Source organism: Alligator mississippiensis, chromosome 1 (genome assembly GCF_030867095.1).
Source record: "Alligator mississippiensis isolate rAllMis1 chromosome 1, rAllMis1, whole genome shotgun sequence".
In the NCBI taxonomy this organism is placed as follows: Eukaryota; Metazoa; Chordata; order Crocodylia; family Alligatoridae; genus Alligator; species Alligator mississippiensis.
The window spans coordinates 12,428,141-12,454,937 of NC_081824.1; the positions used below are offsets into that span (position 1 = coordinate 12,428,141).

Here is a 26,797-nt window from a genome sequence, read left to right on the forward strand (position 1 = left end):
ATCGGTTGAAAAATATGTTGCTTTAAGACCAGAGCCTTATTTACATGAGTTTGTGGCTTAACTGACGAGTATTTTTGTGTGACAAGCAAGGGCAGACAGTTTGTATCTTAAATACCATAATCCAGTTTTCAGCCCATGTAGACGTCTGGAAGGGAACCAGTCAGTAAAGTAAATTATGTTATATCCTTCTGACAGTCCAAACACAATCTATAAGATTCATTACCTGTATCAAAGACAAAGGAAAAACACAGGAGAGGTGTGGGGGGGAGGAAAGGGCAGCAGAGAGTTGGAGAGATTTCAAAAATATTTGCAACTTGTAAGATTGATTTTAAAAAGTAAACTGATTTCTATTTTTAAAAATACAGCTAACAGCTATTTCTTAGTTTAATATAAAGGTGGTATATGAGGAACAGACTGCTACATTTTATGTGAGGCCACAGCTAAACTGCTTCTATTTTACAAGCTGCTAGGAGTTTGACCTCTTTAATTTGCTGGGAGACACGGGAACAACACCTAGAAAATTATATTTTTTAGTTTATTTGAGGATTTTCTCGCTGCGCTTCCCTTTTACATTCATTTATTTATTAGCTACTCATGACAGATTTTCCCAATTCTGTTATACTGGCCCCTCATATAAATGTCACTTGAGGTCAAGATGTGTAGATAGTCATGGTTAAAGCTGTGATTTAGCTTTTTAGTGTAAATTTTAACTTCCTAGCATGACTCTTGTGCATGAATTTGAATTCTGATTAAAGTTAAAATGGCTCCTTTTCAGAAGTCCTTATGTTTTAACTCATTCTGCTCCCCCCCCCCATGCAACTGGAAGTACTATGAGCAAACTAAACTTACCTTTTTATCTAAATGTTCCATATTAAATTAGATGCAAGTTAATGCAAATGAAATTAGCATCTTTTGAGAATTTCAGTGATTAAACTACATTTTGATATTATCCAAAGTTTATTCTGCAAAGACTCCTCTTTGGTATCACCAGACTAGTCTAAGCAATATGTATATAGAAAACAGTCTGGCCATTACAGATATACTTAAGTTCCTCCCCTCATTTTCAGAATGACAAAATAAGGAAAAACAAATTACTCAATTATTATAAGTTATAGAAATAAACAATTTTCATTGTAGGGATATACTCTCAAAATGCATACAGATTTACCATTACCTTTGAAGGGATTTATGTACAGGCATCAATGGGGGGGGGGGGGGAAGACCCTGTGTGTTTATTAAAAGTGCAAAAAAAAAAAATAGAGTGGTTTAATTTCAGAAGCAATAAACCCTTTAAACACGATATAAGCATTGCAGCAATTTCAGCAGTTAAGTTAAAATGATTTCTATAATATACAAAACTGTTTATAGTGGGTTTTTTTCCCCAATTAAAACAGAAGAAACCTCTTCATAAACTTGGTAACTACAACTGTAAAAATATTATAAGTTGATACATAAGGGAACATGTTTTTATTCCTTAGGCTTGTATTATTGAAAGGTTAAATACAGATTATCTCATTCAGTAACTCCCCACTTTACAGTAGTAGCAATTCATTCTAATTGCTTGGGTAGCACACTCAGGAAAGAGAGTCTTTTTCCTTTTCAGTGAATAATGTTTCATGTTAGGTTAAATGCAGGAAGTTACACCACCATTGGAATGTCATTGTCTGCAGCTACAAAGTTTGTTCTTATTCATATGCATGTGTTTTGCAAAATATTAAAATGTTAGCAACTCAGCCTTACATTTTCAAAATCTTTTTTTTTTCCCCCATATTGCTGGCTAAAACTGAAAAGAATATAATCAGTATAATCACTGTAATTTTAAACCATGCATAATCATTTTTTACTGAATTTTTATTACCTAGTATGGAGTGGATTATAGTAAATGTAATTCACACATGCTGTTTCTTATTCAGAGGGAAACACAGAATAAGGATGTGGAGAACTTCTAGCCAAATCTTCATTCAGATCCAAGATCCATGGACGCCACTGTAATTGAGAGACATTCACAACCAGATAGATGTAGACTTCATTTTCATTTAAAATAATACCTCTTTTACATCAGTTCCAACTAAAACATTAATGTTCTTAAACTTTTAGCAAACTGCCTTGAGCTGAATTTCCAACAGATTACAGTTCCTTGTTTTAATTTAGCAGCGTTTTGTTCATAAAAAAGCACTGCTCACAGCTGTAGATGTGTAATTATTTTCACATATACAGTATGTAAATATACTTCCTCTTTTCAAAGTTAAATGAAATTATGTATAACTAATAAGACCGTTCTTTCAGAACTTGACTCCTCTGGTGAACTATCTGGCACTTTACAATGGAAAAGTAATTATGCATCACACACATCAGTATGCAGTTTGCCATGTAAGCTATTAAAGTTTACCACTGGCACAGCCTTATGATTCTTATGATGCCTGTGTATGAAACCCAGGATCGCAGCTATACACAACTGCAAATCAGTAGTCTGCGCAACTTTTATTGTTCAGAGATATAAAGGAAGGTACGAGTTAGTTTTATTTTCAGTGTTCTGCTTCATTCTGTAACGAAGCCTTTTAAATAGACTACATTTTAAAGATGATAATACAAAAGGATTAATGGAGCGGAGACCATGTTTTGCTTGCTTTAAAAATGTGTAAAATCAAACAAGCAACGAACAACCAGGGAGACAATTTACAAGATGTGTGTTGCATGTTATTACTAATGTTTCTTCCTGAATAAGCAATATTCATTTCCAATTTTAAAAACATACCCAATACTCACTGCTTACAGTAGGATTCTGTAAAAGGAAAAATATCTTGGACCATGACAAAATGAACACTGTGCTCTATGCATTTCAGTATAAAGATTCTACTAAAAAGCAAGGTCAGCCAGAAGCACCTTTATACTGCTATGTGCTTTTTCTGCATTTATTTCATGCAGGACTCGAGGTCTATTCCTCGACTTCATCAGGACAAATCCTAAGCATCTGTAACTTCAGCTGATGTCATTTCATCCACTTAATTTGTGAATTTAGAAATCTAGTAGGACACAATAATCATTTTGGACTGTAGACTTTGTGTGCTTTGATTTCCAGATGCTCAAAATAGGTTCTCATTTCTAAAACCACAGACTGTTTCCTCTAGTTTGCCGGACTGAAGAGGTCCGAGGAGTAAACATAACACACAAACTTACAGTGCATTTATGAGCTGTTTTCTTCTTTAGTTTATAACGTATTCCATCGTGTTAAGCTTGACATGACATTTCTGTTCAGAATAAAACCTGTCTGCATCAGATGTCGAGTCACATACCAGAAGTGCTAGGAAGTGCCTTTGCTTCTCAGTTTCAACTATGAAACTGATCAGCATCTCTCAGGATCAAGCCTTATGCGTCTGTAACACGACCTAAAAATTACAGGATAGTTGTGGAATGCCTGACTTTTAATATTGTTTAAGAAAATGACGGGTTAACAACTTCATTTAGGAACATAAACATTTAATAGCTTCGGTCACATAACATAAGTGAGGAATGCACAATTTAAATTTCAGAAGAAGGAATTCAGTAATAAATAGAAAGTAATGACATCTTAATGAGCATAAATGACAAGAACACGAATAATGAAGCTTAAGTGAGTTTATTAGATAACTCCCTTCCAATAATAGTGTTATAGAAGATTTAAGAGATTATGTATTATTTTTCCCAGAAACATTGGTTATTTTGCGACAAAAATTGCATGCAATTTATGGTTTAAAATATGTCTACCATTCAGTTCATACACCACTAGTCATTTCTACACCTCAATCATTGAAGCTCCATTCCAAGTATAAATTATAATTTGATTTATTTGTTAAATATATGTAAGGTACTCATTGAGATAAATGAAAATGGCAACTGTTCATAAAAATAAGCATGTACGAGTGCATGCAGACAAACAAAAACATGCAGAAATTACATCACAGGAGTGATGAACTTTAATGGAATTTTTTTGATGAACTTCAAGAAATATAGCACAACTTTCCTCTTCTAGGACACACGGTGCTCTCTAGTGCAAAGCTCCAGAAAAATGTGATGCGATTTAATTCATTAAAAGACCATCATATTTTCACAGGTTTTAAGCTCAACTACCATATAAAAGAGCTTTCTAAACCATCATGTGTATTTAAAGTCTTAAAATACCCAAGGTACTATATACACAGTTAAACGGTAAATATTTTAAATGGCCAAATCAGACCCTAATTTCCAGTTTTTGTATACAGTAAGTATTCTTGCTAGCAGTAATAATTTTGTTTTCCTTTAATGAACTAATACCCAAATACAATAATGTGTTTGCAATATATATCCAAATTAGTAGCTAAAACTCATATATATATTACATGCATGTGTGTGTATTATATATTCATAATGTATTTTTCCAAATCATAAGCCATTTTAAGCATGCATTTATTATGGTGCTATCTTGAAAAGCTTTTATTGCTGAAAAAATCTATTTTACGCTGATTTAAATAAAAGAGCGAAACTAAACTGGAACGTTCCTGAGCAAGACAGAGATCAATCGATCGATCGATATCTATCTTGCTCAGGAATGTTCCGGTTTATCTCTCTCTCTCACCAAGTGTTTTTTAACAGAATGCATAAAAGCAAACCATAAAACCATCTGCAAACTCAGCCTCTTCTTTCACACCTTTCTAAGAGACTTAAGCTGTAAAAATATCTATAGATATATTAAAATAACTAAAAATGTCCAGTTATTTTCCACTGTGATCAGCAATTTTAAAAATGAAAATAAATGACAGTATCACGTGGCGGGCCAGAATGAGACAAGTCGCTTTAATACTGATATGAAATAGCCATTTTCAAGGAACAGTTGAAATAACAGGTTCTAAACATTCTGTGTTTGAAGTGAGTACTGCTAGCAATGGCAAAAAGTATCAATGGAAATTCAGTCACCACATACCCTTCATTTTCCAACATCAATATACTAAAGAGAGGTTCTCAACTTCAATATTCACATTCAAAATTATGTTACCAAGTAAAGAAACCTTTGCATTTTAAATTTCTGTATTCGTTAAATTTGTTTTACTTTCTCGGCAATATATTGCCCAGGCAGGAAAATTAAACTAGTGCCCTCTCAGTAATTTAATTTATGGTGCCACAATTCAATTCATAGCAAATAAGATTTTACATACTCAGCACTGAAGCATGATCTGTAGACCTTTAAGTGAACAGTTTGTTTAAAAAGAAAAAGGAAACTATGCACAAGGTGAACTTTAAAATCAAATGAAAAAACACGCAATTAAAATTCAGGATGACAAATTATTCATTAAAACATCCTTACCTATAAGCTATTATTCCCCAGGTGATTTTTAAGTACAACATTAACAGAGTAGGGCTAAGTTTAGAACAACATAACCTGTGCAAGGAATCGCTCTCTTATACAAGACTAAAATATATTGTTCTCAAGCAAAAGTCTGTTTATTCTTTAGAACCTACAGGGCTGCCTCAGCCACATTCACTCTTTTTTTAAACAAGAATCTTCCTCTTGTCTGCTCTGTAATGATAATAAGATACTGTGTCACAGCTATACTATAGTGATTGATCCCCACCAGCTCCTACACCCACACTTTTAAGGTGTACATACACGTATTTCCCGGGAGGCAGGCTCCTCATTGTTATTAAAAAATAAATGGCCTGAGTGGCTCTGAACCCCGTTCACTTGAGCTTGTTCAAAAAATTGACAAATACTACATGGTGAATTCAATAAGTGTTGATGGCTCTCAACACCTCTCAGGCTAATGCAGCAATGGTTCTGCAACATCACAGGTGATATCCATGTCAACAGGCCACCATATTCAGAAACTCAAATTTCTTATCTGATATGACAACATAAAACCAAGAAATACTGTTAGAGTTAAATATCCTCCAGGTTTTTCCCAGTTCAAAAGACCTTTTAGGGGAAATGCAATAGATAACCAATGGGGAGTGGTTTGATTTTTTTTGGTGATGTGGTGGTAATATTTAGTATTTCAACAACACTTAGAACAGTTATTCTCCTTTCTAGACTCAAAGGCACCCCTTAGAAAATGACAGTTCTTGCCTTTCACTCATTTTTGACTGCAGAAATGTAATAGAACAATTCTTTTGGGGGCAAAGAACTCAGAAAGATCACAACAGGTAAAAATGTTTTTGACATCATGTATTTTCTTGGGAAATCTTTGGATTTCTCTTGCGAATCACGTTTAGGTGTTTGCACACCTAGCAGTGCTAATATTGTGCGCAGCCCTTACAAGGATCTTGCAGAAAGCCAGGTTCTGGGTCACCCTGGTTGAGAATCACTGACTTCGAGACTGCAGTCATGGACCCCGTTATATTTGGTTCTATATAAATATTTGCAAAAAGACAGTCCCTTCCCTGAGATCACAATGTAAAGATTTGAAACACAATGACAAAAAAGTGATCAAAGAATAGAGGATGACCACCGCTGTCAAGGACTGATAGGTATTACAACATCCATGTATTTAAGGTCTTTATTATATTCAGCTTCAGCAGTTCTTGATATTGGAGTATCTTCTTTCTAAGACGTGTATCAACTGTTGGCCTCACCAAGATTCTAGGAATTGACAACACGATGCAAATTTGCTGATCAACTTTACCAAAGAAAAATATTTCTCTTCATCTCAACTGTATTTTGCTTACCCAAATTTGCTGCAGAGCCATTTTAACGTAAATGCTGTCCAAAGCCTCGAAGACGAAACACGAGCAAGACAAAAACATAGGAACTTGGAAGAAAAAGTTTCTCTAAGATAGATTTATGCCAACAGACATTGAAGTCTACTTGTTCATCTGTGGTTCTACAGCTTAAAAAGATTTTAACGAAACACAAAAAAAAAAGCCTATTCTTTCTCTAGAGCAAACAATACCAATTCGCACCTCCCCCTGTCCCCCACCGTATGCAATTAGGGCTTCACAGTACAAAGGTTCCGTGTTTTCAACTACTCTAAGCATGTATGTGGCCACGCTCTGTTGTATGAATCCATACTTAAATGCCATGAGCATCCCACATCCCTATATCATGCCAGTACCATGCAGTATTCTGCATTACTCGGAATATCTCTATTAGGTAAGGAAGTTAAAATGTTTCCTTGGCATCAATCTACCTTAGTCGATTTTAACTCCAAGTGGACCACTGCACAAATACAGTCTGGTATCTACAGAGATCATGCAAAGAACTTCAGCCAATAATTACTACTTGGCTGATGCTCTGGTCCAAAACTCCTTGGTTCCCCCCACCCCCCCCCCCCGCTCTAAACTGTCTTTCGGCTCCATTTCTCCATCCACATAGAAAACATTGTTAATGTGTTTATTACCATGAACTCTGTAATATGGAAACTAGAACCGGAAGGGGTCTCCTGGAACACCTAGTCTAGTCTTCTCCTATAAGCAGGCAAACACTATCGAAGCCCATTCATACGCTTTCTTCAAACATTGGACTATTCATAGCCCAGGTTAATTATTCCGTGCTCTTCCTCCTCTGCTCTGTCTGCTCTCATTTCTGATTCTTTTAGGCCTGTCAGGATGTATTTAGCTGCTAAAGTAATCTTCATGTCCCACCACTCTAAATAGGTTAGCCTTTCTGTCATATCTCTCAAATGGCTTGTCCTCATCTTCGAAACAAGTTTTGCCCTGTATTTACTCTCAGAGTTCAGTATAATCTGTTGCTGGTTAAGTCTCCCATTTTCTTCTCTTCTACCCTGCTACCTTCACTCTACATAGAAATTTGGTAGCACAGAAAGCAGTGGTAGTGTTAACTGCTGCCAAATTTCTGGACCCATGGCGAGCCGCAAGGGCCAAATAGCATGGCTATATGTACCAAATCAGGTGTGTGCAGCACAGAACCAATCCAGGTGTGCAGGGGCTAGCCAGGTAGAAGTGAGATGGACCCGATTCAGCCGTATGGGGCCTCGTGCAGTCGCAATCCAGCAGCACAGAGCCAGAGCAGTGTGGGGCCCAATTCTGACACACAACACCTAATGAACCGTTCTCGCACCATTCTCCCAGTCCACAGAACCAACCATTTGACCACCAACTGGTCCACCAAGATAAATACTGCATTTTGTTGCATCCTGGAATATAATACATACCTTATTTTTGAAAGGCAGAATGAAGAAAGGTAGATTTTTTTTCAGCATATGGTGACAAAGAGCAGAGACAGACCCTAATCTTCAGTTTACTCCATCCTCCTCTTTCTGCTTAACTAAAGCTGAGATCCTAGCTGCTGCTGAAGAATGGCCTCCAATTTTAAAAACTGCTAAGGAGTCTCTAAAGCTGTGAAATAGGAGAAGAGATGCCAGAAGTTTCTATCAAACAACAAAACTGCCCAAAGGGAGGGTATTTTGATCAGTGGAACGCCAAGACCATTAAAAAAGAGAGACAACAGTCAACAGCTCTGGAGTGAAGAACCGTGAGCCATTAATGTCAATGAACTCCCTCTGCTGCCTAAATAGCAGCGTAATAACTGCAGCATGCGGGGCAAGAATTTAAAGCAGGGTGCTTCTATCTTAGTCAGATGCATGTTTCATACACACCCCAAATTAGGGGGGCGGTGATTGGGGTTGGGGAAAAAGGTGTGCAGTGTATGTGAGAAAATATGGAATTTATACCCTATTAATAGCAAAAGCTCACAATGAACACTATCTCCGACTGCTTCCCATTGCACAGTCACCTTTCCATCTGCAGCATCAAATATTTGTTACCTGCTCACAGTGTGGCCACTGTTGTTGTATAGTTGATTTAATTTGGATGGCAAGCTCCTCAAAACATGGTCTTTTATTTTGGAAATGTTATGCAAAGTAATAGCATGATACAAAAAATAAACCAAAATTATTGGCTTTCTGTGGGAAACAGTCACAGTAGGGAATGTAAGTGAGAACAGAGAACCCAGCTTTGACTGCAGTCACTGAACTGGCAAGCAGAGTTCTGGTTTTCATAAGCAGTATGATAACAAAGTCTTAACACTTAACAATATTTCAGAAATACATTTTTGCCTGCTGGGAACCCTATGGTACAACCCATTTCTCTCTACAGCATTCCTTTGTGATATGACTCCCCACATGCTGAAAATGCATACACCAGTTCTACATTTAACAGAAGTTAAAACAGCCCCAATATCAAGTCACAATAAATGAAATTCAACCAAAAATAGAAATACTGAGAGACAGGATGCCTCAATGCAGTGGTGACGAGACACAGAGCTTTTTAATTTCTGGTTTCCATTGCCCATCAGCTTCTGGTGGGTAATGATTAAAAAGTTGTTCTTTAACCTGCATTAAATTAATGAGTAGATCACTGCTGTACTCCTTGTGAAGACATATCCATCAAAACACTTCACAAAAATGAGCGCTGTTAAGACAAAGGATTAAAAAAAAAAATGAATACTACTTTGCTCATACCGAACTTTTGACCATGCAACTCCCAATGCTCCCTATAGCAAGTATTTGTTTTCTCTTTTGTGAAATCAGGATAAGATGTTTTGTAACACAGAAGCAACTTGCCCAAGACCACTTTGAATGTCATTGGCAGAGCCAGGAATGGACACAGATCTCCTGACCCCTATCCACCAGGATGCACTGCTTCAAATAGCGCATCTCTTCATTCAGTCTCAAGGTTGAAACACACTGGCAAAGTGCAAAAGAATGACTTTCCTCACCATCATTTCAGTTGGCATGGCTTTTTCCCCAGCATCTTCCGCCACTAGTAAATTTACAGACACAGAATAAATCATCTTGGAGACCACTACTAAGCATCAATAAAAATTTGCATGGAGTGGCACCCTGTGTATCACTTAAGCAAGAGATAATGCAGAAAGGAGCAAGACATATGTGTGGGACCAAATATGGTTTCAGAAACAGCATTTTTTTCCAAATCGTCTAACATTACTTAAATGAGCAAAATTTGTTAGCCCAAATGGTGCTGCCTACATAATAAATTCTAGCACACTGTCAAAGAACTTCATAAACTTGAAAATTAAACTTTATAAACCTGAAAAATGTCAATATAATGAGAGCAATTAACTGCAGGAAGAGATTTTAAACAATAAAGCTATGTATAAATGAGCAAGCATGGCTCACAGCTATAGTATCTAACCATTCAATGACCACCCAAGTACAGAGAAGTTTAGAAGCAAGTAATGTGCCTCCTACAACAATCACAAAACGTTCTGACCACACACAGGCTGTGTGGCAAAAGAGAAAATATTAAAGAAAATAGCCTAACAATTTAAGGAGCAGTATATAAATGTGTGTGTTTTGTTAAAGGAGGAAAAAAAACCTAACATCATTCAGGAAGGTTATACTTTAGTAGACTGAAGCACAAAACCAACTATGGTAGAAAAACAATTATATGGAAGGGGGATCTCTTACTTAAAGAGCAATTTACAGAAGGAAATTAAATGTGTCAATTCAACACAATTAAGTTGAAATCCCAATAATCAAACTACAAGTACATAAAAATACCGAATGCCTATGTATCCTAAGCATCGTACAAGTACAGATTAAAACAAATAATAAAACACACACACACACACACACTCCTGAATTTATTCCATCCTATAGAAAACAGGCCTTAAATATGCATGTTATAAAATGCATGTTACTAGATTTTAAACAGAGCTGGCTTTCTTAAATTAACACCTACAACATTATTTATTATTCACATGACACAAACAGCTTAGAGACTAACTGAGATGAGACTCCATAGCATCAGATACCGTAAAATCGAGTAAAAAAAGATCGCTATTACAGCAGACAACTCCATCTAGATTTAAGACTAAACATTATAGGAAACATACAAATGTCTTAGAGGCTGAGAGGAAAATATTGAGAGAGAAAATAAGCCAATTTTTTAATATTAGACAGAGCACAGCACCTGCCTAGCTATCTGAGATCAGTGTCATGTAGATAAAATACGATGAAGTGCATACTAAAGAGGGATTTGAAAAAGTATAGGTAAAAATAATAATATTTAGAAAGAGTCTCTGAACCCGTTTCTGTTGCTTTCTCCTACCCTCAACTCTATGCTTCTTAACTGTAACTTTTCCTTGTGACAGCCTTCAAGTTTGTCAGGGGCCCTTTGCTCTTCTCCTAGATTACCTTCTTCAGTATGTGTGCATATATACACATGCGGTTCTGCATGCAGTCCCTCATGAGAAGATCCACCTTTCCACCCACTGTTTTACTGGATTGGTTTGCTTCATTTTTATAGTCTCTTCTCTGTGTTAGACAATAAGCAAGGACTAGTTAGTGTTCTGTTTCTCAAGCACTGTTTACATTTAAGGCATTATTCAGATTTTAGATAGCACTTGTAAAAAAAAAAAAAAAAAAAAAAAAAAAAGCCACAGTAACTTTTTAATATTGCTAACATATCCTCTAGTATTAAACATACATTATACTGTTTTGTTATGCTATACTATTACTAACCATATTGTATTTACGTATGTATACGAATACATGTAATTTTACTAATAAAAACTAGTAGCATCTATCATGTATACCAGTACACATGCATATACTTTCTGTACAACAAGCATACTTCAGATCGCTGTTTCTTTAAACTACATGTGCAAATGTGAAACATTAATGTGATCTGTATTTCCTTTAAATTAACACTCAGAAACACTAGTGAGAATTCGTACTTCTCCAACTGCACACAATTACTATACTTATACTAACCATGGGTTGGGGAAACAATTAAAAAATATATTTTTAAAAAGAACTTGCAAATATAATTTAAATAAATACAGATTTTTTTTTAGCTTAAAATTTTTTCTTCTACTAAATGGAAGTGCATTATACTACTTGACAGCATAAATTAAAGCATGTCATTAACATCAAATTTTTACTACTCTACCTCACACAGCATTTCTTGGGTTATGCCATTTCCCACAGAGGGCATGGAGAGAGACCCCTTTTCTTTCAGCATGTGCTGCTGTACAATCGAAGACAATAAGAGAATTGTCAAATTTCAACAAAATTGTCTTAATTCACCCTGAAGGGGAAAAATGTCATTACATCAATAAACCATGAATCAAACTTTGAAATTTGAAAGGCACAGAAGTAGCCAATGTCTTGAGCAAAAAAAAAAAAAGTTTAAGACTTAAGATATAGGTTTTGAACAGCATGTCTACACACACATGCACATGCACACACTGAAGGATATTTCCTTCTTAAGAAGTCCTTGGTATAAAATGAAACCTGCAGAATGCATCCATAAGCTTGCAATAGTCTCTAACTCTTCTGAAGTTCATTTGTTTCATCAGCTACAACGATAGCCCAAAACTATTTAGTATGAGATTTTTCACATTAAGTAAGTATTTACATTATATTTCCAGATGAACAAGTTAAAAAATAGGAATTCCTCTTCTGAGCAGAAAAATAAGAATCATATGTTCTTTTTCAAAGATTCTGAACAAACATACAGATATATTTTTTAAGTATAGAAGTTTTTCATGCAGTTCAGTATGATTCTTATATTAGATCACTGAAATGCAATACTTGCTTAATTACATATCTAATCAGAAAATCCTGCACTCTTTCTGATTTGGCCATTGGAACTTTTTCTTCCTTTAATATCTCCTCTGTCACATGCTGTTTCTATTATACAAAGTAGAGCATTAGGGAAACAAAACATTAACATTAAAATAGGAAAAGATTTGGCTGTGTGCCTTAAAGAGGAGTCATTATTGTGAAGAGATACCTCACATTTTGAAAAAACAACAAAAAAAGTCCTAAAATTCATCACATACAGTACTTGTCCAAAGAGATGAAGTTTCATAAATGATTGAGCAGCACAGTCAAATCCATATAGCAACATAAGGCGAGGGGAAATGAATAACCCATGGCATACTGTTATCCACTTACAATAAATTCCAGGTTGGAAACATACATTGGCATCATAAAAATAAAAGTAGCAATCTTTCTAATCTCAAACTACCAAAATGAGCTGAAAACTTAAAAGACTTTACAGGGTGGTTTCCAAATATCCTGATGGAGATTATTTTCAGGTTTGTTAAAACTTTATTCAATAACAAACTTTCCAGAAAAAAAGGAAAATGTAAATAGCTAAAAATTTAGCAACAGCTTTCAAAATAACAATGTGAGAATGGAAATTTCAAATAAACCTTTAAATATCAACATGCTGATAGGTGTTTAAAAAAAATCTCAAACAGCCACTGCAAAAAAGAATGGAAAACTTAATGAAACTATGCTAAATAAAGCTTCCTGAGTTAACAACAGATTTTACATAGCTTTTACAAGGAAACACTCCAAATAATGATGTTCTAGTCCTATTTTTAACTATTAAAAAAAAAAAAACCAACCTAAAATAAAGGGAGAAAAAAATCTTAGATTTTTTTTTAATATTTAAAAAAAAAAGCCTTTAAAAAAATATTTTCCCAAATATGTATTCTCTTATGTTACTTACCTGATATCATAAATATTGGCTGTATAGAGATTTTAGTACACAGATTAATATTACAAATACAGGCAACCCTCGCCATTTGCAAGGAATACGTTCTAGTATCCCCCGCGAACGGCGAAATCCACGAATAAGACACTGCGTTCATGAACGCCGTCTGCACCGGGGGGGGGGGGGGGGGGGCAGCACGCGCACACAGGAAGCGCAGAGCTCCCAAGGACCTCCTTTAAGTGTATTTAAGAAGTGGGTTCGGCATTCACAAATATTTGAAACCGCGAATGCCGAACCCGTGAATAGCGAGGGTTTCGTGTAATTTGCCCCAGAACTATACCTCCAAAGCAAGCATCTATCACAACTTATGGCAGATGGTTATTCACCCTATGGCAACTGAGGTTCTTTGAGATGAGTGCATTAAACTATTTATGTATTAGAAGTATCCATTAGGCCTTTGTTTGCACCCCTCAAGTCTCCAAGGCTGCCACAAATGTATTAGGGATAAAATAGCCACAACTGTCATTAAGTTCCTTCGTCAAGAATCCATATGTAACTCCTCCAGTTTTGAGGGTCGGATCCACACAAACAGCATACCCCAAAGAATCACAGTTCCAGTAGGGTAACTGGTCTGTTTTATTAGAGGGACTGTCTGCAGCCCTTCCCGATAAAAAGATCCTCTTTCAGCAGCAGGGAATCCCCAAGAGAAGGGCCACTGAGGGACAGTTCTATCAAATTTGGCATCTGATATGATAAGTTTATATCAAGAAGTAATGGGACATGAATGTGTGAACAAGGCTCCAAGCAACTGCTTTATGTATCTTGGATTAGAACATTAGTGAACCCATGGAAATTTTGTATGCCATGCCACAGCTTGAAGGCCCTTGTTTGCTATTTAATAGACAATTTTGATGCCACTGGAGACCCAGCTGGCTAGTCTCAGAGTAAGAGAGATCAACTCTTAATTCTCTGCAAATGCTAGGAACTGTTTGGAAGACTTCTAAATATACCTGTTCTATCCAAGACAAAAGATAAATCTCTAATTGTATCCAAATGTGTGGATACATTCATTTCATTCTTCCTGGGTAAGAATGAGGCTAGGAGAAGAAAGTTGGAGACTGTATTCTTGACTGAGATGAAAAAAGGGGGCAAAAAAAAAAAAAAAACTTTGGAAGAAGTCCCAAAAGGTAACTAAATCCTTACAGCAGGGGTTTTCAACCTTTTTCTATCCTTGTACCCCCAGGCAGTAGGATGCGGAGCAGTGTACCACCAGCTGCTGAGAGGAGGGGTGGGGGGGTGGCGAATAGCCGGACACAAAGCAGGGGCAGGGGGGTGGTGTGTGGCCAGATGCTGAGCGGGGGGGGAAGAGGGGGGCGGCACGCAATCAGATGCAGAGCAACGGCAGCTGCCATGTGCAAGCTTCCCCTGCCCCTGCCATGAGGCTGGGCAGGTGGCACCCCCATGGCCTTCTCACGTACCCCTGGGTCACAACCCCTGCCTTATAGCATATGGTAAATAGGGGTCCTGTCATGGAAGTCCTAGTTTTACTGATTGGCCTGGCTGTGGTAGTGACCACCAAAAATGCAATCTTCATTTGCTACATGGCCGCTGCCACATGAAATACATATCAAGGAATCAGGAACCATGAGTTTAAACAGAAGTTCAATTAAGTTCCTCGTACCAAGATCCTTAGGAGGGGGAGACTTCCTAACTTGAGGGAAACCAAGGCAAAAGGCCATTAAGGAATTTTGATGCAGGAGGATGAACAATTAGTGTCACCATAAATTGAAAGTTAACTTGCAGGGGAGCCACTATAGTCATTCCAATAAAACTCAGAAGTCAGATACCACTAACTTAAAAAGAGGATTGCCTTTACTTCTCTACATAGGTGAGTTAACAGAGGCCTCTACACTGCAAGAGAAAATTCTCTAAGAATAGGGTGGGTGCAGTATCCAAACTTTTCTCTGAGTTGAGTCACAGTGGCCATGTCTACACACGTATTAACGTGCTCTTCCTAATGTGCATTAAATTTAGCATTGTAGGGCACTTATACACATGCAGGACATCTGCTCCAAAGCATGCTACTTAGCATAATTCATTGAGTCAACTGGAGCATGTTAATTAACACGCTCCAGCAGCCTCCATGTCACATGTATTCAGTGTCCCCGTACTTCAAAATGATGGCAGGGGCACTTGAACTAAAGCTAGTCAAACAAGCTTTAGTTCAAGTGTCCCTGCTGCCATTTCAAAGTGTGGGATGCTGAATACACAGGATGCTCTAATTAAAGCACCACTCCCTCCAACCCAGAGCACATGTATAGATGTCCTCCAATGTGAGGTACTATATAAATGCACATTAGGCTGCCCTAATGCACAGTAGTGCAAGCGCACACTTTTTAAGTGATGCTTATTGCGCAGTGGCCTATTTTACTGCGTTAGCATAACAGCACTTTTTTTACATGCCACTTTAACACGTAGTAATATAGGCTACTATTCATTAAAGTGCACATGTAGATGCACCCAGTGATTGAGGTGTCCACGCAGCAATTAAGCCTGGAAGCTAGCAGATGAATAGACTTATCTTTGCCATTTCCTAATTGTTGAGTACTTGACTCTTGCAGCATTAACGTTTTAATACAGCTTTCAAAACTAAATGTCCTGTTATTTAAAAATTGAAAAAATATGCAAATTTTTTTTTTTTTTTAATCATTCTATGAACCAATGTTGACCTCCCACAAGGGTCATCAGTATGTTTGGAATTATTAGGACCAGAGTACAATTCCCTAATATTTGGCCTAAAAAAAAAAAATAAGCCACCAAACCTCAAAGTAGAAGAATAGTGTTATGGTTCTGCCATGAAAGGAAGTAGAGATGTATACCTTGCCAGCTCTTACCACGCAGGAAAGGAATGCTGAGACTCAGTAATCGAGTTCCATCCCAAGTTCTGTAAGGCACCGTCAAGCATCTTCCTGTCCCCTTCTGCTCCTATACCTTGGTTCCTGCTGCCCACCCTTGCTTGTAGTTTCTCCAGTTCTTTCTCTTTCCCATATTCCCAACTCTCTGGTTACCACCTCTGCCCACAACTTGAACCCAAGCCCCACCCTTTCTCTCTTTCTTTGTCTATATATCCCTCTCCCATCTCAGCTTTTACTCCTAAAAAACACATCACAAGGCTTATCACCACCCATGTGACATTTATATTTTCATCCCTCCCCATATCCTTTTGCACTTGAGTCAGGCTATTTTTCCTTTACAACATTGTGCTTGGGTACCAGCAGTGGGGAACACTGACAGCACAAGTGTCCCAGTTCGGATGCCCAGTGCCAGAGTGGAATAACTGCAGAGACCTGACACCTCTGTACCGGCAGCCCAAGGTCAAGGAGCATGTCCAGTAAAGATGGAAGCATCGGACACTATCCACCAAGATAACCAACGTCGAGGAAGCATATGTAAACTTTGGTTTCAAAAGGCTTGTAACTTGACTAGGTGCAGGCTAATTTTCAGAGGAACGGGAAATGGCACGTTCCTAACACTAAGATGACCCATAGGCAAAGTGCGACATTTTAAAGCAGGGCATTGCTACCGCTATTGTAACATCAAAAAAATACATTTTTCTCTAATTCTTGAAAGCAAACTAATTGCTTTAGCATAAGCTTTCCCCAAAATATTCCGCCCTAGGCAGGTGCCTGGCTCAGAAAATTTCAGGTATAACAGTTCAAGTTTGGCAAAATGATACATAATTGAAGACAAGATATTATAATGGAATGTCCCAGGGAACCTCACTGTAAGCATTACTATTTGTATTATTTGTATCATTTGCATTAATACAAGTGAAGGAGCTTGCAAGAACCAGTTTTACAGTTTCCTGAAGATACCACTGGTTTTCACTTATGTAGACCAGTATTCCAAATTTGTCAGAGTTCACAAATAAAAATAAGTCCAATGATCATCTTCTACTTCCCATGTCTGTCCATCACAAACACACCACAGACTTTGGCTTAATTTGTCAGAAGTGGCAAATTTGTTAGCCTTGACAGAGCTATAGTCTGTACGTGGGAAAGCTTGCCCACCTTATACCTGACAGTAGCCAGTTTATGAATCAATCTCTTACTTTCACAAGCATTGAATTTACTCACAAAATTTAAAAAATAAGTGTCTGGTCCACATGTGCTGTATGTGCACATACACAGCTACATATGGCACATACAGTACATTAGAATTGCATTCTGTTGTTTTCTGCCCATTTGTCCAACCTGTCCAGGTCTGCTTGTAGCTGTTCCCTGCCCTCCGGCATGTCCACTTCTCCCCACAGTTTTGTGTCATCCGCAAACTTGGACAGAGTACACTTCACTCCCTCGTCCAAGTTGCTGATGAAAACATTGAAGAGTATCGGTCCAAGGACTGAGCCCTGCGGGTCCCCACTGCCCACACCCTTCCAAGTCAAAACCAACCCATCCACTATGACTCTCTGGGTGCGGCCCTCTAGCCAATTCGCCACCCACCGGACTGTGTAGTCATCCAAGTCACAGCCTCTTAACTTGTTCACCAGTATGGGGTGGGATACCGTATCGAAGGCCTTCCTGAAGTCTAAGTATACGACATCCACCCCTACTCCTGCGTCCAGGCGTTTTGTAACCTGGTCATAAAAAGAGACTAGATTAGTCAGGCATGATCTGCCTGCTACGAACCCGTGCTGGTTTCCCCTCAGCATAATTTGTCCTGCCGGGCTCTCACAAATGTGAGCCATGATAATTTTTTCAAAGACTTTGCCAAAGAAGTTGGAGTACCGCATCCAGTTTTGGGCACAGTACTTCAAGAAGGATGTTGATAGACTTGAGAGGGTCCGGAGGAGGGCCACACATGGTCAGTGGCTTACAGGACAAGCCCTATGAGGAGAAACTGAGGGACCTGGACCTCTTCAGCCTCTGCAAGAGAAGGTTGAAAGGTGATCTTGTGGCCGCCTACAAATTCATTAGGGGGACGCAGCAAAGGATTGGAGATGCTCTGTTCATCAGGGCGCCTCTTGGGGTAACAAGGAACAATGCTCACACTGACAGAGCAGATTTAGGCTAGATATCAGGAAAAACTTCTTCATGGTAAGGGTGGCCAAAATCTGGAATGGGCTTCCAAGGAAGGTGGTGCTCCCCCCTACCTTGGGGGTCTTTAAGTGAAGGCTGGATATGCATCTGGCTGGGGTCATCTGCCCCCAGCGCTCTTTCCTGCCTAGGCAAGGGGTCGGACTTGATGATCTGTTGAGGTCCTTTCCGACCCTAGCATCTATGAATTTGTGCGAGCTGGCTTCCTGCATGGTCAGGCTACTGCAGCTATCCATTGAAGGCAGAAGGATTTGTCCTGGGAAAGGGGGGGGGGGTGTTTGCGCCCCAGGCAGGCAGAACGGGGGAAGGAGGGCGGTTGGGGGCACTTTGGGACTACCTTGGCAGACAGCTCTGGCACCTTGTAGGGGAGGGGCTGTTTGCTTCTCCACACATGTCCTGCCCCCAACCCCCGGCACCCGAGTTTTCCTGCCCAGAGGACTAAATAGCCCTTCCCCTCCCCTCAAATCCCTAACTCCCCGGTTTTCCCACCCAGAGGAGCAAACATCCCTTCCCTTACCCATCCCCAAGCTCTCTCTTCCCCCTGCCCCTTTTGCAATCCTTTCCCCCCACCAGGCTGCTAGGCTTTTGCTGCTAGTTAGGGAATGCTTTCCCCAGCCTGTAGCAGCCATCTTGCTGCAACAAAATGCTGATACAGCCACTTGCTGGGAATTGTGACATTTCATTGCAAATTGGATTTTGCATGAAAATCACTTAATTTTGTGATTTTAATGAAAAATGTGAAATCATGATTTAAACCAGGCCTTAATTATACACATGGTGTGCCAGCTGAAGGGAACAGGACTAAGTCATGCTCTTCTGAGCAACACATCAACTTAAAAACTCAACAACAACAAAAAGAACTTGAGAAAAATTATTAAAAATCTAGATATGTAAAGCAGTATCTAAGATGCAATGTCATCTAATGCCCAAACATCCATAAAGAAAACCACTTTCATTTGCCATTGACCACAAGATTTCAATCCACTCAATCAAACAGACTTGCTATGGGGTCCTCTAAAGCCACACATGCCACAAGCAGCTTGTGTGTGGTACATAGCAGATTGGGGAAGGCAAAGACAGCACAGCACCAGACAGGGAAAAAAGCAAAGCAGCATGATACATGCAGGGAGCAGAAAACAGAGTAGGGGAAAGGGACTGGAGAGACACTGATCTGGTGGCTGCCTATAAGTTTGTAAGGGGTGCTCACCAAGAATTGGGGGCTAACTTGTGACTGCTTGCCTAAAAAGTTGGCCTTCGCTCCTCTACGCTTACAGGCCCTAAGAATGAAGCCAACCAGAGCAGTCCCACAGGAACAAAATTTATCAACCCATATAATTACCAATGCTTTATTTATCCTTGTGCTCCATACTCTTTGCATGGACCTCCTAATATAAACAGTGAATGTGAAGTGGACTCTGTTCTAACAGTTTCCTATCTGCAAGATCAACTTTTTCTTTTATATCTACATTGCAATGGAAAAGTGTCAAAAAACAGGGGAAAGTTCCTAAGTGCAGGAGAGAGAACTTTCCAGGCCTTTTTTTTAAGTTAACCCGATTAAGTCAAACAAATTAATACATCAGCTCAATCTATTTCTGCTAATACAAATACAAGCCTTATGCTCAAGTATCATTAACATTTCTCCAGCAAATTCTTTTAGTCACTGGATACATTAAATCCTTACACTGATTCACTGGAAAACTGCTTGATTTCACTTTCTTAGAAACTCAAAGTGGCATCCAATGTCTTACAATTGACCAACCTCAATCATTGGTCTAATTTATTCAACAATCAGCCAAATATCACAAAGCCAATCAGTGATAAGACAACATCTTGATTTACATTTGGAAAAAAAAAACCCTTACAAGGCCTTTGGGCAAAGGTTTTACTTTGTGGTTACAGCTGTACTATTTTGTATGCACTTGTGGTTTTAAAAAGAGTTACCTTAAGAAAACTTATCTTATGTAACTGCATTTTGAAGGTGAACACTGGTCTTTTAGACTCTTAAGAGATATTTTTAGGGAATTCATACAATGAGAATGCCAGGCAGGTTTACTTGCAGTATTTCCCTTATACTTCTAAAAAAATCTCAGCACTCATTATCAGTCTGACATGTAATTAAGGGTAACTAAAGCACCACTCACAGACCCAGCTTAACAGTCATGCTGTATTTTACTGGTACAGTCTGGAAAGACTTAATATTTAGCTCTTAAAGTGCTTTTCATCCAGAGATGTCAACACACATTACACAGATTTAGCACATTAAATAAGGACAGTTTAAGTGTTCCTATTTCACAAATGGAAAAACTAAGGCACAAAGATGAACTGATCTGCAAAACCCAAGGCTCTTGATTCCAGTTTAGAGTCCTAGACACTTACTGTATTTACTCAATTCCAAGATTAGTCCCCTTCCCTCCCTCCCCATTTAACATAAGGAAAAAAGTTCCTTGTCCTGGGATCAAGTATGAGGTGTTGGGAGTCAGGCAGCTGCTGTAGGGCCAGAGCCACAGTTGCTGGCCCCTTTCTACAGCCTCAAGCCCCCACCTCCCCTATTCCCATCCCCCCCTACCACCACCACCTAGAAGAAGGGTTCCTCGAATCCAGAAGGAATAGGCTGATTTGCTTTCAAGTGCTCTGCAGTAGAACAGCTGGAGAAAACGCAAAAGTGCAGAACGAAAAACCAAAGGATACAGCAGTATAGCTGGCCAGAGATACAGGGTCCCAAGAAGAAAAAGGAGAGTAGTGGTGGTGGGTGACTCCCTTTTGCAGTGGACAGAAGTACCAATGTTGTTATCTAGATTTGGGGGGCCATTTGCCTGGAGCCTATATTCAGGATGTCAAGAAAAGTTTGCCAGAGCTTATCCATCCCTCAAACCACTACCCTTCCTCTTTAACCATGCAGGCGCCCAATACAGCCAGGAATAACACTGAAATGATCAGAAGGCTAGGAGGCTCTTGAGAGGAGGATTAAGGAGTTTGGAGCATCAATTCTCCCAGTGAAAGGGAAGGGCCCAGGCAGGGACCACTGAATCATGGAAGGTGGTATCAGTACGAAGGCTTTGGATTCTCTGACAATGGGCAAATGCTCTGAGGAAGAAGACTGCAAGAGGAAAACAAGAAGGTCCAAATGTGGAGTACTTCTGATGTAGGTATACAAATGCAAGAAGTATGAGGAACATACAAGATGAACTAGAAGTCACCAATCAGAGCACAGCTCTTTTCACAGATGGTATCACAGAGACCTGGTCCTATGACTAAGAGCATCAACACTAACGGGTACACAGATAAGGCATCGAAGGACTGAAGGAGGGCCAACACGATGCCCCTCCTTAAAAAAGATGGCCTGGGGAACAGAAGACTTTACCTTGATACCTGTAAACGCCATTTGCGAGCAAAAAGTCTGATCACAGACAGCCAGGACAGATTTACTAAGAACAAATGAAGCTAAGCAAACTTGATATCCTTCAACAAAATAACTAGCTGGGTAGATTAAGGGAATGCAGTAAGTACAGCGTATCTGGACTTCAGCAAGGCTTTGCACATGTCTTTTTCATAAACAAATTACAGAAATGTGGGCTAGATAAAATTACTACTACATGAATAGATACCTGGCTCAATACCAAGCAAAGAGTAATTATAAATGGATCCATGTCAGAATGGCACACGAACTTGTGTGGAACCCCAGCGAGATCACAGACAGGATTGCTAACTGAGTGAAAAGGGCTTTAAACTAGAGTCACTGGGGGCGGGGGGGGGGTGGAGACCAAAGCCCTGAAATAAGTTGGGAAGCAGGACACCTGAAGGAAGACCAAGCAAGAGGGGGCAAGAGGGAAGGTGCCCTTATACTTCCTGAGAAAACAGGGCAATCAACTAGTTACCCCAGGTGCCATACACAAATGCATGGAGCCTGGGAAACGAGCAGGAAGAACTGGAAGTCCTCAAAGGGTTTACATCATGACTGGAATAACAGAGACGTGGTGGGAGTTCACACAACTGGAGCACTGTTATGGATGGGTACAAACAGCTGAGGAAGGAAAGGCAGGGAAAAAGAGGAGGGGAAGTCGCACTTTATGTAAAAGAGCTGTATGATTGCTCAGAGCTCTAGTAAGAAACTGGAGACAGGCCTGTTGGAAGTCTCTGGGTTAGGGTCAGAGGAGAAAGCAACAAGGGTGGTGGGGATCTGCTACAGACCACCTGACCAGTAGGAAGTGGTGGATGAGGCTTTCTTCAAAACAGATAACGGAAGTTTCCCGATCACAGGCCCTGTTTCTCATGGGGGACTTCAATCCTCATGATATCTGCTGGGAGGCGGATACAGCAGTGCACAGGCAATTCAGGAAGTTTTTGCAGAGTGTTGGAGACAACATCCTGGTGAAAGTGCTGGAGCGGCCAACGAGGGGCCGTGCTCTTTCTGACCTGCTGCTCACAAACAGGGAAGAATTGGTGGGGGATGCAGAAGTGGATGGCAACTTGGGCAGCAGTGACCACAAGATGATTGAGTTCAGGATCCGGAGGAAAGGAAGGATGGAGAGCAGCAGAGTAAGGACCCCAAACTTCAGAAAAGCAGACTTTGACTTGCTCAGGGAACTCATGGGCAGGATCCCCTGGGAAGGCAAACTGAGGGGGAGAGGAGTCCAGGAGAGCTGGCTGTACTTGAAAGAAGGCTGATAGAGTGCAGGAACAAACCATCCTGATGAGCAGGAAGACTAGCAAGAATGGCAGAAGACCAGCTTGGCTTAGCAGAGAACTCTTCAGTAAACTAAGGAACAAAAAAGAATCTTATATGAAGTGGAAACTTGGACAAATAAAATAGTGAGGAGTATAAAAGCACTGCTTCGGCATACAGCGATGAAGTCAGGAAGGCCAAAGCACAATTAGAGTTGCAGCTAGCAAGTGATGTGAAGGGTAACAAGAAGGGTTTCTGCAAGTATATCAGTAGCAAGAGGAGGATCAGGGAAAGTATGGGTCCCTTACTGAATGAAGAGGCAACCTTGTAACAGAGGATACAGAAAAGGCTGAAATGCTCAATGCCTTCTTCACCTAGGTCTTCACAGGCAAGGTTAGCTCCAAGACTACTGCACCTGGCAGGACACCTTGGGGAGAACGTAAGCAGCCCTCAGTGGTGAAAGAGCAGGTTAGGGACTATTTAGAAAACTGGACATTTACAAGTCCATGGGGCTGGACAGGATGCACCCAAAGGTTGATGAAATTGCAGAGCTACTGGCCATCATCTTTGAAAACTCATGGCTATCAGGAGAGGTCCCAGATGATTGGAAAAGGGAAAACATAGTGTCCATATTTAAGAAAGTGACAAAGGAGAATCGAGGGAATTACAGATCGGTCAACCTCACCTCAGTCCACAGAAAAAGTCGTGGTGCAGATCCTCAAGGAATCCATTTCTAAGCACTTGGAGGAGAAGGTGATTAGGAACAGTCAGCGTGGATTCACCTGGGGCAAGTCATGCCTGACCATGATGAGGTGACTGGCTCTGTGGATGTGGGGAGACCAGTGGATGTGATGTACCTTGATGTACCTTAGCAAAGCTTTTGATATGGTCTCCCGCAATAGTCTCACAGACAAGCTAAGGAAGTATAGGTTGGATGAATGCACTGTAAGGTGGATAGAAAGCTGGCTGAAGCATTGGGCTCAGAGGGTAGTAATCAATGGCTTAATTGCCAGTATCAAGTGCACTGCACCAGGGGTCGGTCCTGGGGTTGTTTTTGTTCCATGTCTTCATCAACAACCTGGAAGATGGCATAGAGTGTACCCTCAGCAAGTCTGCAGATGACACCCGGGGAGGGGGGAAAAGAGTACTAGATACACTGGAAGGTAGGAACAGGATTCAGCATGACCTAGACAAATTGGAGGATTGGACCAAAAGGAATTTAATGAGGTTCAACAAGGACAAGTGCAAAGTCCTGCACTTAGGAAAGAACAATCCCATGTACCAGTACAGGCTGGGGCTGACTGGCTGGGCAGCAGCTCTGCAGAAAAGGACCTGGGGCTGACAGTGGACAATAAGCTGACATGAGCCAGCACCATGCCCTTGATGCCAACAAGGCTAACGGGATATTGTGCTGTATCAAGAGGTGTGTTGCCAGCAGATGGAGGGAAGTGATTATTCCCCTCTATTCAGCACTGGTGAGGGCACATCCGGAGTACTGTGTTCAGTTTTGGGTGCCCCAGTACAGAAAGGATGTAGACAAATTGGAAAGGGTCCAGCAGAGGGCAACAAAAATGGTGAGGGGGCTGGGGCACATGATTTGTGAGGAGAGACTTAGGGAACTGGGTTTATTTAGTCTAGAAGGGATTTAATAGCAACTACCTGAAGGTGTTTTCAAAAGAGGATGGAGCTAGACTCTTCTCAGTGGTGGCAGATGACAGAACAAGGAACAACAGTCTCAAGTTGCAGCAAGGGAAGTTTAGGCTAGATATCAGGAAGAATTTTCTCACTAGGAGGGTAGTAAGACACTGGAACAGGTTACCCAGAGAGGTGGTGAAATCTCTACCCTCGGAAGTTTTCAAGACTTGGCTGGACAAAGTTTGGCTGGGATGATCTAGTTAGGGGATAGTCCTATGATGAGCAGGGGGCTGGACTAGATGACCTCCTGAGGTCCCTTCCAACCCTAATTTTCTTTGGTTCTACAATCCATCCTGTGCCTGGTGCTGTTCAAATTATAACCAATTTGGAAGCTGGAATAGAGAATCTCCTGGGCAAAATTTGCAGATGACTCTAAACTGGAAAGGACTGCAAGCACATTGCAGGACAGGAGCAAAATTTCAAAGGATATTGATAGATTGGAAAGCTGGGTTAGAGCCAACAGGATGATATTCAATACTAGCAAATGCAAAGTATAATGCAGGAATAGTAATCAAAAACACAAATACTGAATGGGTAACAATTGGCTGGGTGGCAACACTACACTAAAATATCCAGGAGTCTTGGTGGATCACAGACCCAATACAGCCTGCAGCGTGACACAGCTGGACAAAAGAAGGGAATGCAGTTTGCTGCTGCATCAATAGGAGCATTAGGTACAAGACATGGGTGGTGATGGCGCTTCTTTACTCAACACTGGTTAGGTCTCACCTAAAGTACTGCGTAGTTTTGGGCTCCACTTTTTAAAATGGCATGGAGAAGCTAGAGTGGGTCCAAATGCAGGTGACAAAAAAAAAAAAAAAAAAGATTTTTTCCAGCTATTTAATCGATCTAATAAAAGATATTGGATTTACACAAATAACCTCGTCTGCCTATGTCCTTAGACCAACACAACTACAACCCAGACCCCTGAAAAAATGGAAAGCAAGACATCTGAAGAGACCTTGAAAGAAACAGCAATGGTTAACTTGCAGAAAAAGCAATTTGAGAAAAGATATGATAGTAGTCTGAAGGGTTCCCATAAATATAAAAGATATGATTTGAGAAAAGATATGATGGTAGTCTGAAGGGTTCCCATAAATATATTCCCATATGTCCTGGTTTGCCCAAGACGGACCCGAATTTCAAGGGTTGGTCATGGCCAGTTGGCAAAAATTGAAGTGAGAGTCGCAGCATCACAGGGGTGGTGGGAGCAGTCTGGTGGGGAGGCAGTGTCATGGCATGCCAGACAGCTCCACCTCCCCGCCAGACCACGGCCTTGCTCCTGCCTGCCAGCCTCTGCCACTGCCTGCAGTAGTGCAGCTCACTTGGGAAGGAAGGGGGGCAGTGTCCCAGATTTCCATATTGTCACCCTGCATGAAGAAGAGGGAGAACACTGTTTTTCTATTGCTGCAAAGCAGGATGCATACCAATGCAGAAAAGTAGGTTTAGACTGAATATTAGGAAAAAATTGTTTGGTATTAGAACAGTAAGGCAGGGGAACAAACTGCCTTGGGAAGTTGTGGACTCTCCATCATTGAATGTTTTCAAGAAGAGATTTGAGAAGCATTGAATAATCTAAGAGTAGTTATGCTTGAAGCGCTCTGTAAAGATCAACAGTTGGAAACTCAAGAGTTTCCTCCCGCCACTCCCAACAGATGACTGAAAGATAATGAGAAGAGGTCTGAAGCCTAGAGAGGGGTGGATACTGGAGAGGACCATGCACAGCAGTAGCAAAATGAAGTAGAGCTCCACAACCAGCTTAGTTATGAAAAAAAAAAAAGATGGTGAGATAAGTTTATGGACGGGATACAGAAAGGGGAGTTCTGGCTATCCAGTTAGAGCGTGTGATATATGGAGTTGTGTTGGCTGTCCCCAGGTTGCAAAGCAGAATGGAGAGTACTAG

The 26,797-nt window shown here is 40.1% G+C and overlaps 1 protein-coding gene across 10 annotated transcripts in view; it reads right to left on the reverse strand.

Annotated features, from left to right (window-relative positions):
• SUPT3H (SPT3 homolog, SAGA and STAGA complex component) overlaps positions 1-26,797 on the reverse strand; it is a 434,721-nt gene that overhangs the window by 282,852 nt on the left and 125,072 nt on the right. Inside the window, exon 3 of one of the 10 annotated variants that reach the window (XM_059728893.1) lies at positions 1,859-1,986. The exons of the other annotated variants lie outside the window; for them this stretch is intronic. The gene's annotated coding sequence lies outside the window, so the exon portion shown is untranslated. The remainder of the gene's footprint in view (positions 1-1,858; positions 1,987-26,797) is intronic. 10 annotated transcript variants of the gene reach the window in all.